Below are 21562 nucleotides of genomic sequence, written 5' to 3' on the forward strand. Positions count from 1 at the left end.
GGGGAGTTGGTCACAGGGGATCAAGAGAAGGTAGAGTTACTAAATGGGTTCTTTAGCTCGGTATATACAACAGAAGAAAGAGCAGATGATATAGCTGGTGCCAGTGTTGTTAATATATGACTTGATATACTGAATTGGATGAATGTAGATATGGTTCAAGCTAAATTAAATAAAATAAATGTGCACAAGGCCCCAGGACCAGATGGGTTGCACCCTAGAGTTTTTAAAGAGCTTAGTTCAGTTATTTCAGTCCCCCTCTTCATAATATTCAGAGATTCTCTAGTGACTGGTATAGTGCAAAGGGGCTGGCGCAGGGCAAATGTGGTGCCTATTTTCAAAAAGGGCTCTAGGTCTTCCCCGGGTAGTTATAGACCAGTAAGCTTAACATCCATCGTGGGGAAAATGTTTGAGGTGCTATTGAGGGACTATATACAGGATTATGTGACAAAAAAATAGTATTATAAGTGACAGCCAGCACCGTTTTACTAAGGACAGAAGTTGTTAAACCAAGCTGATTTATTTTTATGAAGAGGTGAGCAGAAGCAGAGACAGAGGGGCCGCTGTGGATATAGTGTTTTTGGACTTTGCAAAGGCATTTGACACTGACCCTCATAGACGTCTAATGGGTAAATTAAGGACTATAGGTTTAGATAGTATAGTTTGTAAATTGATTGAGAATTGGCTCAAGGACCGTATCCATACGGTTGTAGTCAATGATTCCTACTCTGAATGGTCCCTGGTTATAAGTGGTGTACCCCAGGGTTCAGTGCTGGGACCACTATTATTCAACTTATTTATTAATGATATAGAGGATGGGATTAATAGCACTATTTCTATTTTTGCAGATGACACCAAGCTATGTAATATAGTTCAGTCTATGGAAGATGTTCGTGAATTGTAAGCGGATTTAAACAAACTAAGTGTTTGGGCATCCAGTTGGCAAATGAAATTTAATGTAGATAAATGTAATGTTCTGCATCTGGCTACCAACAATCTGCATGCATCATATGTCCTAGGGGGAGCTACAATGGGGGATTCACTTGTTGAGAAGGATCTGGGTGTACTTGTAAATCATAAACTAAATAACAGCATGCAATGTCAATCAGCTGTTTCAAATGCCAGCAAAATATTGTCGCGTATTAAAAGAGGCATGGACTCGCGGGACAGGGATGTAATATTACCACTTTACAAAGCATTAGTGAGGCCTCATCTAGAATATGCAGTTCAGTTCTGGGCTCCAGTTCATAGAAAGGATGCCCTGGAGTTGGGAAAAATACAAAGAAGAGAAACGAAGCTAGCTAATAAGGGGCATGGAGAACCTAAGTTATGAGGACAGATTAAAATAATTAAAACTATTTAGCCTTGAAAAATGATGCCTAATGGGGACATGATTAATTTATATAAATATATTAATGGCACATACAAAAAATATGGTGAAATCCTGTTCCATGTAAAACCCCCTAAAAAAACAAGGGGGCACTCCCTCTGAGAACGGTGAATTTATGGAATAGACTACCGCAGGAGCTGGTCACAGAAGGGACAGTAGATGGCTTTATAAAAGTCTTAGATCATTTCTCATTTCCTAGAACAAAAAAACATTAGCTCCTATGTCTGTGTGTAGACATTTTTACCTTCCCTTTACCCATCCCTTGGCTTTAACTTGATGGACATGTGTCTTTTTCAACCGTACTAACTACGTAACTATATAACTATGTAACTATGTAACACACATTCATATATACACATACACACACACACACACACACACACACACACACACGCTCATATACACACACACACTCATATACAAACTTATATATACACACACACACTCATGTATACACACTCACACACTCGTATATACACACACACTCATATATATATAGAAACACTCATATACATACACACACTCATATATACACAAACTCATGTATACACACTCATATACACACTCATATATACACACACTCATGTATACACACACACACACATATATACACACAAACAAACATATATACACACACATATATATACACACACACACACAAACTCATATACACACACTCATATATATATACACACTCATATACACACACACACACACACACACACACACACACACACTCATATATACACACACACTCATATATATATATATATACACACACACTCATATACACACACACACTCATATACCCACACACACTCATATATACCCACACACACATACACACACTCATATATACACTATACACACACATATATACACAGACACGCATATATACACAGACACACATATACGCACACACATATATACACACACTTAATTTATCACTTACTTTTCTCAGGATTTCTTATCTCCTGTGTCCAGAGTCTTGAAGTTGCAGTGATTGGTTTAAGACCTTTGATCATGTGATAGTCATGTGATGTTCTCAAAGGTCCTGAAATCACTGTTACAAGAAGACAGTGCATGGAGGCTCCCGCATACATCTGTGTGTATTTGCACAAATAGCCAGAGTATTTGAGCATCGCTTTTCTCAGCTTGACATAGGGTATTTTGTTCTTCATTGTCTACTAACATGATCTCTATGTATAGTAATATAAAAAATAAAGATAATGCTTTGGAAATTATTAAATAGGAAGTCATTAAAAGGTGTTTTCCCACTTTAGGTATTGTTCACACAGTACAGATTTGCTGGAGACTTTATTTGCATTTTGTTTTCTTCCTTTATCGATTTCTTCTGTTTAGGTTCTGTTCCTGGTTTTAGCTTAAAAAATGCTGGCAAATACCCAGAAATACTCCAGTGGAGAAACACTAAACATACTACAAGGTGTAAAGAAGTGAGGAGTCTCCTAGAGGCAAGACTCAGATTGTAGTCTTCTGCATTCAAGAGTTGACTGGACTCTCTTTATACTTACATGCTCCAGTCTGCAAATTAAGAGAAGTGTGTTATTATTTTTTTTAGCATGGTGTGAACAGAGCCTTGAAAAATTGCAGATGTGGTCACTGGGATAAACTGACAAAACTGACAAAACCTTGTACTTTGGAGCCTGTAAACCACACATGGAGTTCCTATGGTGCCATATTACTTGCCTTGCAAAGTTCTAAACTAGATATAATGCTTCCAGGGGAAAATACCTCCATGGCATGCCACCATTGTTTTTTTTGTTCACGGATATATACAGAAAAACCTATATGTCTAAAATCAGTGGGCATATTGAGTTTTAGTATGGGCCATAAATTTCTATGGGTGCCGTATTACGGATCCATATAGCACCTCAGTCACAAAGTGGTATATTATTCTCATTATAATCAGACTTTTTTAATGGCTAAATATGCTATTAATGTAATTTAAAAATGTTAAATTGCAGAATATGTATAGGATTAAACGTCTGAACAGACTCTTCATCAGCTCTATATTAAACACTTATTTTTAATTACATTTCCAGGCACCTGTTTAGTACTTTCATAGAACAGTAACTTTGTTAAGGTACTTGTAAAATATCTATCTTGTGCAGGAAAAGAGTAAAACCATGTACAACTTTCCCAAAATTGCTTAATTTATGGATAAGCACCTGTTCCTGCTTCTATGACAACTGTTCCCACCGCTTTCATTAATCAGCCCTAAGACGTTATCATCAAGAAACTAGCTAAAGATCCGCAGTGAATGAAAACGTCAATTCTAACCCAAACCTTCTTTTTCTTGGCTGATTAACATTCCCTCACCCTTTGACTCCCCACATGCTAGAACAGGCAGCTCATTTGCTTTTTCAATTGTCATTAGCCCTATAGAACTATACTACCTGTATGCAGCATCATTTTCTCAACTCCATGGGTGCTTCGAGCATCTAGTTACAGTGGCAAGTAAAATAAATATTAAAACTGTACAAAATAATCTAACGTGGATATCGTCAAAAAATTACCTATTGTTTATATCAAGTTTTTATGTTACATTTTTTTTTTTTAGTATATTCATTTATATTGTATCTTTATCTATTTTACCGTTTTCACACTGGCCACTTTATGCAGCCTTTTGCGTGTCGCCAGATGTTTGCTGGAAGTGGATTTAAAAATTATGAGGTCTACACACATAGTGTTTAAGTGGCGTTTTCAAGGTCACTGATGTTCTTTAAACTGCATGCCTCTTTTGAAGGCCTTTTTGCAGCCAAAAAAAACCCTGTCTAAAACTATTCTTGTAAAGGCAGATAGAAATAGGTGATGGAGACAGCTCCCCTCCTCCACCTCTCTGCGCAGTGACCTCGGTACATCTCACAGAGCATGCCTAAAGCACTATTCCAAATAAGTTGGCTTATGATTGAGGTTTCTTAAATTCAATTCACATGTGACTGACCCATGATTTTTTCCACAGCAAACTGCAATATGCCTGAAAATCAACCACAATGTGTGAAAACACCCTAACGCCTCATGCACAGTGACCGTGTGTGCTGTCTGAGTTCCATCAGTGATCCGAGGAAAGATAGGACATGTTCTATCTTTCCTCGGATCGGAGACTCGGACCATTTTTCACGGACCCGATTCACCCGCTAAAGTGAATGGGCCCGTGAAGACTATCGAGTGCCACTTGGATGCCGTCAAGTGCCTGACGCATTAGGCTTTATTCAGACGAATGTGGGAAAATAAGAAACGGATGTTTTTCACGTCCGAGTTGACTCCTGTACAGGTCGTTTTCACGGATCCCCATAGACTTGAGTCTGCAGAGGGATCCGTGAAAACGGAAGAAAATAGGACATGTTCTATTTTTCAACAGACCCTTCACACAGTCCATTGACACAACGTCCCTATTGAAATACATGCGTCTGTGTGACGGCCGTTGTTTTAACGTCCATCACACAGACGTTTTCTACGTTCATCTGAATAAGTCCTTATGCTCATGTGGCTGCAAATCTCTGAACTACTACCCACCTCCAGAGCATCAACCCAGGCAATAGGACTGCCATCATTAGTATGTACAGAAAATAGAATAAAAATTATACGTTAAATAAATAAAAAAAATATTGTTTCAGTATATATTAATGTGTTGTGTGGCTCCTCTATTATTCCTCCTTGAAGTGCTTGAATAAATTGACAACTGGGCGATACCATTCCCCTTGTTAATGGGGGGAACTATTTTGCATTTTGCTTACTACATTCCCACAATGAAAAATATGATATTTGGACAACCCCATGTTTACGTATGCAGCCCATTTGCCACTTTTTCTGATACTGAACATCTGACTAATTTATTCATATTTTCCACCACCTGGCATTGTATTTAGCTTGCACTACAATCCTCAACACTTCACATTTAGACGTGGTGGAAAATTTCCAATGCAGATATAGCAATCTCACAAATTTTTCAGTGGAGTTTACCCCCTGCATTGCAATGGGTGAAATCTGCAGTAAAAATCTGGAGCAAATCTCCAATATATATTTTGAAAATCCACAGCTTTTCCTAAAATCAGCACTTTCCACAGTGTGTGAATGGGGTTTTATAAAACACAATCCACTTGCATTGTACCATGTACCACAAGAGCAGCTTCAGATGTTGTATGGTTTCCTCAGGAACAATGTAGATAGTTTTATTATACTGACACACAATATAATTGTGGACTGGTCTTTTCCCTAGTTCAACATACATCATGATTCTGCCATAGTCTTAAAACAAAGCCTGATTGGACTATTATAAATTAAAAATTTGGACAGCATTTCATAACAAAGTGTAAGAAATGGGCAAGGACCCATGTGAATGAGGTGGTCTTGTTATGGTAAGTGGCACTTTGATCAAAATTGGCGCTGAGAATCTCCCATTTATAAATATAGTAAATCTAGCAGTAATAAAATTTTAAATAATTCATATATTCATTGTTTACATATATCTTAGTGTCCGCAAGGTCTGCTACTGCATGTTTGTATGAGCTTGCTATTGTATTATATGTCTCTTGCATTATACGTACATTTGGGGGTGGTAACTGACTCCATCTTGGTCGTGTACTTCTCTAGCCTATTCAAGGTGTTTTTTAATCACAGCAGAATAAAACTGGTTCCTGCCTCCACTTTGATAAATGAGTAACGCTCAATGTCACTCCGAAGTCCCTCCACAAAGTGGCGCAGGGGCTTCATAGATATTGTGTATAGTGTATATACATCTGCCTCAATATGCAGCAGGAATATGAATAAATGCTGTTTTTTAAAGGGCAAATAATGAGCACTTTACAGCTCTGTTTTATAAGTTCTGAATAATGCCTGTTCTCAGCACATGTCCGGTACATAATGGGGCACTTTTATAGAGATTGGCATAATTGTGTTAATAAATCCCCTCCAATGTATGGCACCCACTGACCATTCATTGCTTTAAATGGTTGTCAAAGCAAGATAAGTATGCTCGTTCTAAGCGACAGGCAGCAGTCTCATCAGTACAAGTATACTCATACTGCTAATCGTGTGTGTCCGTGCCATCAGGAGCAAGATAACAGCTGTAATACACAGTCGCAAACTCACTTTAATGGCTGAGATCGAAGGAACCTCAAAACTCTGTCGCTTAACCCTTTGAATGCCACAGTCGATGCTTATGGCGGCATTCAAAGGGAGAAACTGAAGGGAGAACCCTCTTTGATTGGCTCACAGGGATTTCCCTGCGGTGCGATCGAGGCCCATACGTAAGTATGGGGAGACAGCCCAAGGTCCATTGAAGGACCCCAGTGCTGTCTGACCACATTTCCTGATGTTAAAGCATAATTAGGTATGTCCTAACAACTGGAGCATACATAGGTATGCCCTAACAACTGTCTGTATACTATCAGTACACAGGCTAATGTACTGTAATATAGATAAATGCCAGTACATTATAGTTCAATTAAAAATCTAAATCTAAATTAAAAATCCTCTTATGGGATAAAAAAAAGGTATCATTATTTTTTTTTATTTTTTAAAAGGAATGTTAAATAAATTAAATCTGTAAGAAAAAAATCAAAACATACAAACGCACTTTTTTTTTTTACAATAAATAAACTTTATTAAAAATAATTCCCAAAACATAAAATAATATAATATACACATATTTTGTATTGTCTGGATCGTAACAACCTTCACAATAAATTTATATCATCGGTGCCTTGAAAGAGCTCCACCACGCTGGACTATCATCAACTGCCATCCTCCCTTCCTATACATTTGGAGACGATAATACCTACATGGCTGTGATCCCCTGGTCCTAAGGAACAAATAGACCGTGGGCCGGCACGAATTGGAGACTCCCGGCCTAGCAGGGAGACTGGATCACCAGCCTCAATTTTGCAGCAGCGGCCTACCGATTCCCATCGCGGTGGGCCCAGCTTCCGCAGGTGGCAGAGTTTGAGCCGGAGGGGCTGCTACACCACTGTGCCCTGCACCCACAGCAGCTGACAAGCTCCGGTACGAATCGGAGCTCCCGGTGGCCTAGCAAGAGGACCCAATCCCCGCCTCGATTCTGTAGCGGCGGCCTGCCGATACACATCGCAGCGGACCCAGCCTCCGCAGGTGATGGAGTCCTAGTCAAAGGGGCTGCCATACCATTGTGCCCTGCTCCCACAAGAACTGATAGCCTCAACACCCACCAGGAGGCCTCACCTGATTCTTAGACCCTAGCTGACTGTCCTCCATATACGCCGATCCCCCCTCAGGAGTGAGAACTGTCTCAGGATCTGCATCTCTTCGGGTAAGTGCAAACACCCAATTTACCCAGATTCCCCCTATCTGTTAGGGGACACTCCAAAGGGACTTACTGCTTTTGCCCCTACATAGACTTGGCAGCCTTTCAGTGGGCAATACTTGTTAGACCTTGACTTGTCCACTCTCCCCCTCCTATACATTACCCTATCCCACTCCCTGGACTGGACTGTCTTCCCTGCCTGGAACCATTCGAGAGACGTGCCTTGCCTCCCACATAGGCCTCCACACGCTGTACGGCTGTCCCACCACCTGGAAGTTAAATTAGCCTCTCTCTGATACGTGGCTGCAGCTGCACATCTGTCTAACCCTGCTCTCAAATACCGTTCTCTCAGGACAACTGCATGCAACAAACTTTTCTAACTACCCTACTCCAGCTCTTCTTACTTCAACATACATGTCTAAACTTTATTAACAAATATGATTGCAACGTGGGCTTTTCATTCCCGGCTCATTCTGACATATATACAAAGCAATATGGTGAAAATTGGTCAGGCTAAACATAGAGACCCTCCCACTACCCCTAAAGAAGCAGTGCTCCATAAGGCAAAAGCTATGCTGGATCTTATATTTGAGGGACATAAACTGACTTTCTTTCAGGATATTTCCCCGACAACATTAACCAAATGAAGGTCTCTGAGGGTCGTCACGGAACCACTCCGAAACCTAAAAATACCATATAAATTGCTCTACCCTTTTAGCCTATCCTACCGTTTCCAAAGTCTGCTGTTCATCAATCGCTCACCAGAAGACCAAGAGAAAGGTTGACTTCCACTAGACATTGACCACACCATGGGATGGGATCATCTTGGCAGCCATACACATATGTAGCTTCTCTTTCCTCTTTGCTTAAACCGGATGTCTGGCTGAAACCCTGATCCCGCCCACCCAAGTAGAGACCGGCAAACAACCCTCCATGATAGACTGGCTGCCCTCTTTAAGGCCTTATTCACACCAACGTGTTATACGTCCAAGCTACGCGCGTGATTTTCACGCCCGTCACACGGACCTATGTTAGTGAATGCGGCCGTTCAGACTGTCAGTGAATTTCACGCGGCGTATGTGCGCTGCGTGAAACTCACGACATGTCCTATACTTGCCCATGTTTCGCGCAGCACGCACCCATTGAAGTCAATGGGTGCGTGCAAATCGCGCACGGTACACGGAAGCACTTCCGGGTGCCGTGCGTGATGCGCACTACAGTAGTAAAATAACTGAATGAAAACAGAAAAGCACCTCGTGCTTTTCTGTTTGTAAACATAAAAACAGAGTGTCAAAATGATGCCGGCTGCGTGAAAATCACGCAGCCATGCACCATATGCTGATGCCACGTGGACCTTTTGCGCGCGCAAAATGCAGCGTTTTGTGCACGCGCAAAACGGACACGTCCGTGAGAATGAGGCTGGGTTCACACGACCTATTTTCAGACGTAAACGAGGCGTATTATGCCTCGTTTTTCGTCTGAAAATAAGGCTAGAATACATCGGCAAACATCTGCCCATTCATTTGAATGGGTTTGTCAACGTACTGTGCAGACAACCTGTCATGTACGCGTCGTCGTTTGACAGCTGTCAAACGACGACACGTAAAAATACAGCCTCGTCAAAAGAAGTGCAGGACACTTCTTTCAGACGTAATTTGAGCCGTTCTTCATTGAACTCAATGAAGCACAGCTTAAAATTTAAGGCTGTCAGAGAAGCCTCGCAAAATGCGTGGAGGAGCATTTACGTGTGAAACGAGGCAGCTGTTTTCTCCTGAAAACAGTCTGTCTTTTCAGACGTAAAAGCCTGCTACCGGGTGCACATACCCTTAGGCCTAAGAATGTGTTTTCTTCGCATCCATGCTTTGTCTGTCTAAGAATATATTGTCTTCTTATTTTTTCAGGTTGTTTAAAATGTGTTTTCTTCCACTGCTTTGCTATAATCTGTCTTGAAATATAGACGTCCCTGAGCCGGGATGGCAAGAGTATCCTTTCCTACACATTGGAAAGTAGTTTATTTGTTAATGTTAATTTTTCTGTATTTCTCATTTTCTCTTTATACTTGTGCATTTACATCACGTATTCAGATCACAACACTGAATGTCAAGGGGCTCAACTCACCTACTAAGCGCTGCCAGGTCGTGCACTCCCTTAAGAGAGTGGATTCGTCTGTGCTGCTGCTGCTGCAGGAAACCCATGTTTTGAAAGTTCCAAATCTTCCTAAATCACCTTACATTACATGGTTCAACTCATGCAATGATAGTGGCAAATGTAACGGAGTCTGTTTAGCTTTCCGATCTGACATTCCCATTGAATTGATCTCCCAGATCACAGATAGCGCAGGCCGCTTTCTTTTCATAAAAGGTAAAGTGGCAAACACTTTGATTACCATTGGGAACAGATACGCCCAAAACTCGGGTCAGATTTATTGGCTGTCTGCCACTCTAGAAATGTTTTCCCAGTTCTCTGTGGGCCTAACGTTCCTGGGAGGGGACTTCAATATTACCCTAGAGCCTATTTTTGACTCCTCTATGGGAACCTCAGTTCACAGCTACTCAGGTCTAGGGAAAATCTGCAGTCTCCTAACCTCTTTGCATTGATTGATGTGTGGAGAACCTATCATCCCAATACTAGGGACTACACCTTCTACTCCCACCTCCACCATACTTACCAAAGATTAAACTACCTATTTATCACAAACAACCAACTCCCTTTAGTAGATTCGCCCTCTATAGGCAACATTCTCCTGTCAGACCATGCCACAATGTCCATGTTCCTTATTATACAGACTCTTTTGCCTAGGCAATATAACTGGAAATGAAGAAAGACCCACCTATGTCTGATAATGTCAATTGATATTTGATTCTCTTCTATTTTGAGACAAATTTTTAACAGACTCACAAGACCTGCTGTACTTTGAGACTTCTCTCCTTGTACTTTTGCCCCCCCCCCCAGAGGCGTAGCTAGGTTCTCCTGCACCCGGGGCAAAGATTCAGATTGACGCCCCCCCCCACATTTATTTCCCGACATCTCCTTCCCCTACAAGCGATGTAGTTCTATAATGTAATTAACATAAAAATAAATTAAAAGAAAATAAATTAAAGAGGCCACACACAGCACCCTGTAGATAGCGCCACACAGCCCCCCTTGTAGATAGTGCCACACACAGCCCACTGCCCCTTTGTAAATAGCGCCACACTCCCCCCCTTGTAAATAGTGCCACATTCCCCCCTTTTAAATAGCGCCACACTCTCCCCCCTTGTAAAAAGTGCCACACTCTCCCCCCTTGTACTTAGCACCACACTGTGAACAGACCGGTGAGCGGTAGCCTACCGCTACCACTCTCCGCTCTGCCTGGTGTGACTTACCGGAGGAGCCGAGGAGGTCATGCGGCGCAGGCAGCGGCGGAGTTCCTTCTGACTAGGGTCGGTGACAGCCAGGGGTGGCCTCAGCTTGGATGGTGCCCTGTGCGGGACTCTCTATTGCCGCCCCCTACGCAAACCAAAAATTAACGACATATATGGACACGCTGGAACATATATACTGTACATACATAAAGACAGATATTTAGACATACAGGCAAATATACATACACACATCTGGAATATATACATACAGGTAAATATATAGACGTACAGACACATATATACACACACACACAGGCAGATAAATACACAGACAGGAACATATACAAATACATAAAAGTCACAAATATACAAGCACAAAGACACATTCACAAACAGACCCATATATATATACACGCACACAGGCACATATGTACACAGCACAGATAATGTAGTAGATGTTAGTGAAGAAAAAATTGGATCCAGCGCTAGTGTGGATAAAATAGAAACTATTTCCAAGTTTTAATAGGTCATAGTTAAAAAGGATAAATAGACTGATATCCTGGCGTGCAAGGAGGGGTTTCAACCCGATGGGGAGCCTACGCATTTCAGACGCCTCCTGCGTCCTTAGTCATGGCTACTGTAGATGTTACCTGCAGTCCTATGTAACACAGATAACACAGTGATAATGTTCTGAGTACAGATAATGTAGTTATGTCACCTGAAGTCCTATGTAACACCACAGATAACACAGTGATAACTCTGAGTACAGATAATGTGGTAGATGTTGCCTGCAGTCCTATGTAACACCACAGATAACACAGTGATAACTCTCTGAGTACAGATAGCAGTGTTACCTGCAGTCCTATGTAACACCACCGATAACACAGTGATAATTCTCTGAGTACAGATAATGTAGTTATGTCACCTGAAGTCCTATGTAACACCACAGATAACAGTGATAACTCTCTGAGTACAGGTAATGTAGTAGTGTTGCCTGCAGTCCTATGTAACACCACAGATAACACACTGTGATAACTCTCTGAGTACAGATAATGTAGTAGATGTAAGAGACAAACACATGCAGAGACACAGACAGACAGACACACACACACACACACACACACACACACACACACTGTAACATATTCACATACAAACACAGAGACACACACTGTATTCACACTACACACACTACACACACAGACACTCACCATGTCTCCTTGCTGACAGCATCACAGATCAGGACGGGCTGTGGGCGGAGCTTCCTCTCTGCTTCTCGGCATGTGTAACAGCAGAGCTGGAAGGCTGCAACACGGGAGTGGACCTGTCCCCTGACCTGAGTCTCATCTGACCTCATGTCACTGATGTGAGGCCAGGTGACTAGTCAGGTGACTGGACTGGTCCACTCACTAGCCGTCACAGACCCCAGTCAGAACGCCGTAATTTCCTGGCTCTTCCTAAAGCTGCTGCAGGTGTCCGACATACGGGGCGCCTGTCAGCAGTCATCAGCTGCTCTTCGGTGCCCCCCCTTCCCTACCACCGGGTTGCGCCCGGGGCACATGCCCCGCCTGCCCCCCTTAGCTATGCCCCTGCCCCCCCACCCTTTGACGTTCAGTGACTGTGAAAAGGCCATACATCATAACTAGAGATGAGCGAACCGGGACAACCGAACCCGGTTTCGGTCCGAACTTCCGGAAAAGTTCGGTTCGCAGCGAATCCGAACTTCACCGGGTTCGGCCGAACCCGTTTTGACCGAACCCGGTCAAAAATATTATACAAATCGGCAGCCACTTATCTCTATCAATCACTGATAGAGAAAAGAGGCTGCTGATTAAAAATAAAATAAAAAGCATTTCATACGTACCTGGTCGTTGTCTTGGTGACGAGTCCCTCTTCTTCCTCCAGTCCGACCTTCTTTTCTGATGCGGCAGCCTGTGATTGGCTGCAGAGGCCTCTGCAGCCTGTGATTGGCTGCAGAGGCCTCTGCAGCCCGTGATTGGCTGCAGCGCTCACATGGGCTGCATCGTCATCAAGGAATGTCGGGCCGGATGTCGCGAGTGACGCGTCACCAAGGCAACGGCCAGGAGACCGGACTGGAGGAAGCAGGGAGTTCCCGGTAAGTATGAACGTCTTTTTTTTTTTACATGTACTCTATATTGTGATCGGTAGTCACTGTTCAGGGTGCTGAAACAGTTACTGCCGATCAGTTAACTCTTTCAGCACCCTGGAGAGTGACTATTTACTGACGTCGCCTAGCAACGCTGCCGTAATGCACACATGTAGCCACCCGTCATTACGGGGCCTCATGCACACGACCGTAAAAACACCAGTTATTACGGGTCGTAATTACGACCCGAAATAGCGGGCCCATAGACGTCTGTTAGCCACGGGTACCTTCCCGTTTTCTCACGGGAAGGTGCCCGTGCCGTTAAAAAGATAGAACATGTTCTATTTTTTTTATTTTACGGGCCGTGCTCGTAATTACGACTCGTAATTAAGAGCACGGCCGGCCACGGGCAGCCGGCCGCTTTTGCGAGCCGTGCTGTCATTATAAGGGTATGTTCACACGACAGCATCCGTTACGGCTGAAATTGCGGGGATGTTTCCGCCTGAAAACATCCCCGTAATTTCAGCCGTAACGGCATGTGCAGGCGCTTGAACGCCGCGTCCATTACGCTATTCATTGGAGTCAATTTTTGCCCGGAATTACGCCCGAAAATAGCGCCTCGATAGCGCTGACAAACATCTGCCCATTGAAAGCAATGGGCAGACGTTTGTCTGTTCACACGAGACGTATATTTACGCGCCGCTGTCAAATGACGGCGCGTAAATAGACGCCCGCGTCAAAGAAGTGACCGGTCACTTCTTTGGCCGTAATTGGAGCCGTTATTCATAGCAGCACCAATTACGTCCGTAATGGACGCGGCGTTCAAGCGCCTGCACATGCCGTTACGGCTGAAATTACGGGGATGTTTTCAGGCGGAACGGACGTTGTCGTGTGAACATACCCTAATTATAGCAGCACGGCCCGTAAAATAGAAAAATAGAACATGTTCTATTTTTTTAACGGCACAGGCACCTTCCCGTGAGAAAACGGGAAGGTACCCGTGGGTAACAGAAGTCTATGAGCCCGTTATTGCGGGTCGTAATTACGACCCGCAATAACGGGTGTTTTTACGGTCGTGTGCATAATGGGAGCACGGCTTGGAAAAACGACCGGCTGCCTGTGGCCGGCCGTGCTCATCTCCTGAAATACTCTGTGCTGCCTTAAACTCTGTGGACAGGTCAGGATCCTGTTTCTTTTAAATGCTGCTAGGGAACCCGCTCGATCCACTATATAAGGCTGCGCTACAGTGCAGCATTTAAAAGAAACAGGATCCTGACCTGTCCACAGAGTTTAAGGCAGCACAGAGTATTTCAGGAGATGAGCGTGCAGATTCAGTGCTGCTGTGAACTCTGCTCTTACCATTACGTAGCTCTCAGTCTGTTACCTCTCCTCCACTACTGTTCTCAATAACACCTTCACATGATTGGCAAGTCACCACCCCGCACAAGATCCGCACGCTCATCTCCTGAAATACTCTGTGCTGCTGTGAACTCTGCTCTTACCATTACGTGGTGACTTGCCAATCATGTGAAGGTGTTCTTGAGGACAGGAGTGGAGGAGAGGTAACAGACTGAGAGCTACATAATGGTAAGAGCAGAGTTCACAGCAGCACAGAATATTTCAGGAGAGGAGCGTGCAGATTCTGTGCTGTTGTGAACTCTGCTCTTACCATTACGTAGCTCAGTCTGTTACCTCTCCTCCACTCCTGTCCTCAATAACACCTTCACATGATTGGCAAGTCACCACCCCGCACAAGATCCGCACGCTCATCTCCTGAAATACTCTGTGCTGCTGTGAACTCTGCTCTTACCATTACGTGGTGACTTGCCAATCATGTGAAGGTGTTCTTGAGGACAGGAGTGGAGGAGAGGTAACAGACTGAGAGCTACGTAATGGTAAAAGCAGAGTTCACAGCAGCACTGAATCTGCACGCTCATCTCCTGAAATACTCTGTGCTGCCTTAAAGAGGCTCTGTCACCAGATTTTGCAACCCCTATCTGCTATTGCAGCAGATAGGCGCTGCAATGTAGATTACAGTAACGTTTTTATTTTTTAAAAACGAGCATTTTTGGCCACGTTATGACCATTTTTGTAGTTATGCAAATGAGGCTTACAAAAGTCCAAGTGGGTGTGTTTAAAAGTAAAAGTCCAAGTGGGCGTGTATTATGTGCGTACATCGGGGCATTTTTAATACTTTTACTAGCTGGGCGTTCTGATGAGAAGTATCATCCACTTCTCTTCAGAACGCCCAGCTTCTGGCAGTGCAGACACAGCCGTGTTCTCGAGAGATCACGCTGTGACGTCACTCACAGGTCCTGCATCGTGTCAGACGAGCGAGGACACCGGCACCAGAGGCTTCAGTTGATTCTGCAGCAGCATCGGCGTTAGCAGGTAAGTCGATGTAGCTACTTACCTGCAAACGCTGATGCTTCTGCAGAATCAACTGTAGCCTCTGGTGCCGGTGTCCTCGCTCGTCTGACACGATGCAGGACCTGTGAGTGACGACACAGCGTGATCTCTCGAGAACACGGCTGTGTCTGCACTGCCAGAAGCTGGGCGTTCTGAAGAGAAGTGGATGATACTTCTCATCAGAACGCCCAGCTAGTAAAAGTATTAAAAACGCCCCGATGTACGCACATAATACACGCCCACTTGGACTTTTACTTTTAAACACACCCACTTGGACTTTTGCAAGCCTCATTTGCATAACTACAAAAATGGTCATAACTTGGCCAAAAATGCTCGTTTTTTAAAAATATAAACGTTACTGTAATCTACATTGCAGCGCCTATATGCTGCAATAGCAGATAGGGGTTGCAAAATCTGGTGACAGAGCCTCTTTAAACTCTATGGACAGGTCAGGATCCTGTTTCTTTTAAATGCTGCGCTATAGCGCAGCCTTATATAGTGGATCGAGCAGGTTCCCCAGCAGCATTTAAAAGAAACAGTGTGTGTGTTTGGGTATGTGTCTTTGTCTGTTTTTGTTTTTATATGTGTGTTTGTGTATATGTGTGTTTGTGTATATATGGGTGTGTTTGTGTATATGTGTTTGTGTATATGTGTGTGTATATATGGGTGTATTTGTGTATATGTTTGTGTGTAGATGTTTGTGTGTGTGTTTTTGTATATGTGTGTGTGTGTGTGTGTGTGTGTGTGTATATGGGTGTGTGTTTGTGTGTGTGTGTGTTTTTGTATATGTGTGTGTGTATATGGGTGTGTGTTTATGTGTGTGTGTTTGTTTATATATGGGTGTGTTTGTTTATATGTGTGTATTTGTGTATGTGTGTGTTTGTGTATATGTGTGTTTGTGTATGGTTGTTTGTTTGTGTGTGCGTGTATATATGTGTGTAGGTGAGTAGAAGTATTGGTATTGTTCACATTGATAACTGTTTTTTTATGTTGTTGCAGATTTTGATGTACCGATTGGACTACATCTTCGATTCGTTGGACTACTGCGTAGATCTACGTTTTTTCAAATTTTAATAAAATGGTTAACGAGGGTTTTGTTGTGGATTTCTTATTTCAATAAAAAAGAATTGTCTTTGTGGGTTTTTTTTAAACTTTATTAGTGCCTAGATAATGGCAGTTGGCTGATTGACAGCGTCCATTATTAAGGCGATACTTAGTGTTAGCCGGTGCAGAGGCTAGCACTAACCACCCATTATTACCCCGGTACCCACCACCACCAGGGGTGCCGGGAAGAGCTTGGTACGATCCAGTACCCGACCATCTGTTGTGATGGTCGGGTACTGGGGCGGCTGTAGGCTGGTATTATGAGGCTGGGAAGGGCCAAAAACAGTGGACCTTCCCACCCTTGTAATGCTAGGCTGCTGCTGCTGTGTTGTATCGGGCTGGTTATAAAAATGTGGGGGACCCCACGTCGTTTTTTTTTTTTTGAATTTAACAAATTTAACAATAGACGTTGGGTCCCCCACATTTTTAATAACCAGCCATATACAAGGCCGCAGCGCAGTCTGGCATTACATGGGTGGGAAGGGCCAATGGTTTTGTCCATTCCCAGGCTAATAACACTGTGTTGTATGTGGCTGGTTATGATAAATTGGGTGGAACCCCATGTCTTTTTAAAAAAAATAAATAAATAAATAAATAATTTAAAAAAATGACGTGGGGTCCCCCCCACTTTTATAACCAGCCAGATACAACACAGCAGCAGCAGCCTAGCATTACAAGGGTGGGAAGGTCCACTGTTTTTGGCCCTTCCCAGCCTCATAATACCAGCCTGCGGCTGCCCCAGAGCCCGACCATCACAACAGATGGTCGGGTACTGGATCGTACCTGGCTCTTCCCGGCACCCCTGGTGGTGGTGGGTACCGGGGTAATAATGGTGGTTAGTGTTAGCCTCTGCACCGGCTAACACTAAGCCTCGCCTTAGTAATGGATGTTGTCACTCAGACAGCGGCCATTACTAAAGTGGTAGTAATAAAATTTGAAAAGAAAAAGACAAAGATATAGATAAAATATTTTATTGAAATAAAGCACCCCCAACACAACCCTCATTAACCATTTTATTGTAGAAAAAAAACCGTCATCGAAGTAGTCCTCGAAACCGACGTAGTCCAAACACCAAACCTGTAAAAAAAATAAAAAATGAAATAAAACATGTCGTAGGTTTAGATTCAGTTTAATGTGTGATACTGACTGTTATACCATGTATAGAAGTCTGCCGTGAATTTGACTTAGATACAGGGCGCCAGCAGACAGTATCATACATGGCCATACAGACATATATACAAACAAACATACAAGCAAACATACATACATATATACAAACATACATACATATATACAAGCATGCACATATATACATGCAAACATACACACATATATACATACATACATGCAAACTATCATACATACATGCATACACACACACATGAAAAGATACATACATACAAACAAACATGCAAAGATACATACATACATATATACAAGCATGCACAAATATACATGCAAACATAAATACATGCAAACATAATTACATACATGCACATATATATATAAACATACATGCAAACATACATGCAAAAATCAAAACATGCAAACATACATACATACATGACAACATACATACATACATACATACATACATGCAAACATACATACATGCAAATATATACATGCAAATATACATACAAACATGCACATATATACATACATGCCAACATACATGCACATATATACATGACAACATACATACATGACAACATACATACATACATACATGCAAACATACATTCATGCAAACATACATAAATGCAAACATACATACATACATGCAAATATATATATGCAAATATACATACAAACATGCACATATATACATACATGCCAACATACATGCAAACATACATGCACATATATATATACATGCATGCCAACATACATACATGACAACATACATACATGCAAACATACACACATGCAAACATACATACATACATACATACATGCAAATATATACATGCAAATATATATACAAACATGCACATATATACATACATGCCAACATACATGCAAACATACATGCACATATATACATACATACATGACAACATACATACATGACAACATACATACATGCAAACATACATTCATGCAAACATACATGCAAACATACATACATGCAAATATATACATGCAAATATACATACAAAACATGCACATATATACATACATGCCAACATACATGCACATATATACATACATACATACATACATGACAACATACATACATGCCAACAAAAAATAATAATACGTTCATACTTACTTTCCTCCTGTCCGGCCTCCAGCAATGACGTTTCATCCATGTCGCCGCTGCAGCCTGTGATTGGCTGCAGAGGCGGTCACGTGGGATGAAGCGTCACCCTGACGTGCGTGACCGCCACTACAGCCTGTGATTGGCTGCAGCGGCGAAAGGGATGAAACGTCATCGCTGGAGGCCGGACAGGAGGAAAGTAAGTACGAACATATTATTTTTATTTTTTTATTACATTAAAATTTTATTTTCCGCGTGCCGAGCATGTACTGTCAAGGTTGCTGAAAGAGTTAGTGCAGCCCATTAACTCTATCAGCACCCTGGACAGTAGCATGCTCGGCGCACGGAAGTGACAGGTTCGGTCCGAACTAGTTCGGTCCGAATCGAACTTTTTTGTGAAATTCGGCGAACTAGCCGAACCAAACTTTTGAAAAGTTCGCTCATCTCTAATCATAACGTTCATACTACATGACGTTCATACTATTTGTCTTTTTGTTTTGTCTATTGTAGACATCGCACTATGTGCACACTCCTCTTCTAAATGTGAATCCGAACAATTATTTGTATACTGTGTACACTGTTGATTGTAATTACATTATTGCCTTTCTGTAAAACCTCAATAAAAACTTATTGTGGAAATAAATTTATACCATCATTAAGATTATCAGTGGCACAAAACATAAATATGCCCGTGCTCACAAGGCCTAAGAACATATATATTAAAAAAAAAAATAACTTCTGACATGTCATAGAGATATGTCAGAAGTTTTGAATGGTGAATATATGGGCGCTCAGACGTGGCCGAATTTTTCCGCTCCAAATGTTGGTGCAGATTCGGCCCAATTATGCATCTGCAGCACCATTTGCATATTTGACAGGTAATTCAGACATTGCAGATATTACAGCAGACTTGCCACAGATTTCAGTTTTTGAATTGCAAAGGCTGAAATCCACAGTGAAATTCCGCTGATTTTCTACAATATAATGTGGGGAAATTCTGCACCGCAGCCTAATTTCCACACAGTTATTTTCTGCAATATCTGAACTAAAATGTCCTAAAAATGTATAGAAACAAATGTAAAAAACAGCTGCTGCATAATTGCACTGTGGACTCAGTGGCGGATTAAGAAGACCATGGGCCCTGGGCTGTAACCCAAACTTGGGCCCCCCTTCTCCACCACCACCCTGCCGCGCCGTAACTATTGCTAACACTACCTTTTTGCACAAGCATTAACAAATGGGTGTTACGATTCCCCTTTCACAGGGCTGTGTCCCTACATACTGACAGTATCACACGGTGCAGGGACACAGCGCCAACCCCCATGTAGATAGCGCCACACACACACTCCCTGTAGCTAGAGCCACACACACCCCCCCTGTAGATAGAGCCACACACACACACACACACACACACACACACACACACACACACCCCTGTAGATAGAGCCACACACACCCCCTGTAGATAGAGCCACACACACAGACACACACACACACACACACACACACACACACACACAACCCCTGTAGATAGAGCCACACACACAAATCCCCCTGTAGAGAGCATCACACAGCCCCCTATAGATAGCATCACACAGCCCCATATAGATAGCATCACACAGCACTCCCCCTTATATATAGTGCCACACAGCGCTCCCCCCCCCCCCGCCTTGTATATAGTGCTACACAGCGTCGCTACACTGCAGCCCTGGGATGACATTTTATCCCATATGACTGCTGCAGCCTGTGATTGGCTGCAGCGGTCACATGGGGTGAAACGTCATCCCAGGAGGCCAGCCCGGACGAAGAAACAGAATTCTGGGCAAGTATAAGATTTTAATTTTTTCTAAATTGTGTTTTTACATAACATCTGCTATCTGTTGCAGGTTTTACCTCCCCATTGAATTAAATGGTGAAAACCCGAAACAAATGAGCAGTGTTTACTCAAATACAATTGACATGCTGCGGAATAAAAAACCGCACCGCAGGTCAATTTCTGAGCTTTTTTTTCCCCCACTTATCATTTACGCAGCGTGTGATGAGAATTCTTCACATCGAATCTTTTCTGCTGCTACTGTATTAGGGCTTGTCCACACTTAACGGAATTGCTGCAAATTTTCCGCCCAGAAAATACGCAGAATACAGTAGTGGCAAAGTGAGTGAGATTTACCAAATCTCATCCGGACGCTGCGTAAAATTTCCGACCAGACATTTTGTCCTGCGGTGCGTATTTCTCGTACTGCAGCATGTCAATTCCTGCTGCGGAAAGTGGACAGAATTGCTGCGTTTTTTCAGAGGAGACGTCACCATCTTCCAACATTGAGAAAAATGCAGCAAAATACGCACCATTTTCTGCAGCAAAAAATGTTGCTTTTTTTTCTGCAGCAAAATTTGCAGAAATATATATATACACACGCGCACGCACACGTACACACGAGTATGCACATTATACACATATAAAGTGCACACGAGTATGCACATTATACACATATAAAGTACACACTGTAAACACACACGAGTATGCACATAATACACATATAAAGTACACATTGTAAACACACACGAGTATGCACATTATACACATATAAAGTACACATTGTAAACACACACGAGTAGGCACATTATACACATATAAAGTACACATTGT

The sequence above is a fragment of the Rhinoderma darwinii genome, chromosome 3 (genome assembly GCF_050947455.1).
Source record: "Rhinoderma darwinii isolate aRhiDar2 chromosome 3, aRhiDar2.hap1, whole genome shotgun sequence".
Taxonomy (NCBI): Eukaryota; Metazoa; Chordata; class Amphibia; order Anura; family Rhinodermatidae; genus Rhinoderma; species Rhinoderma darwinii.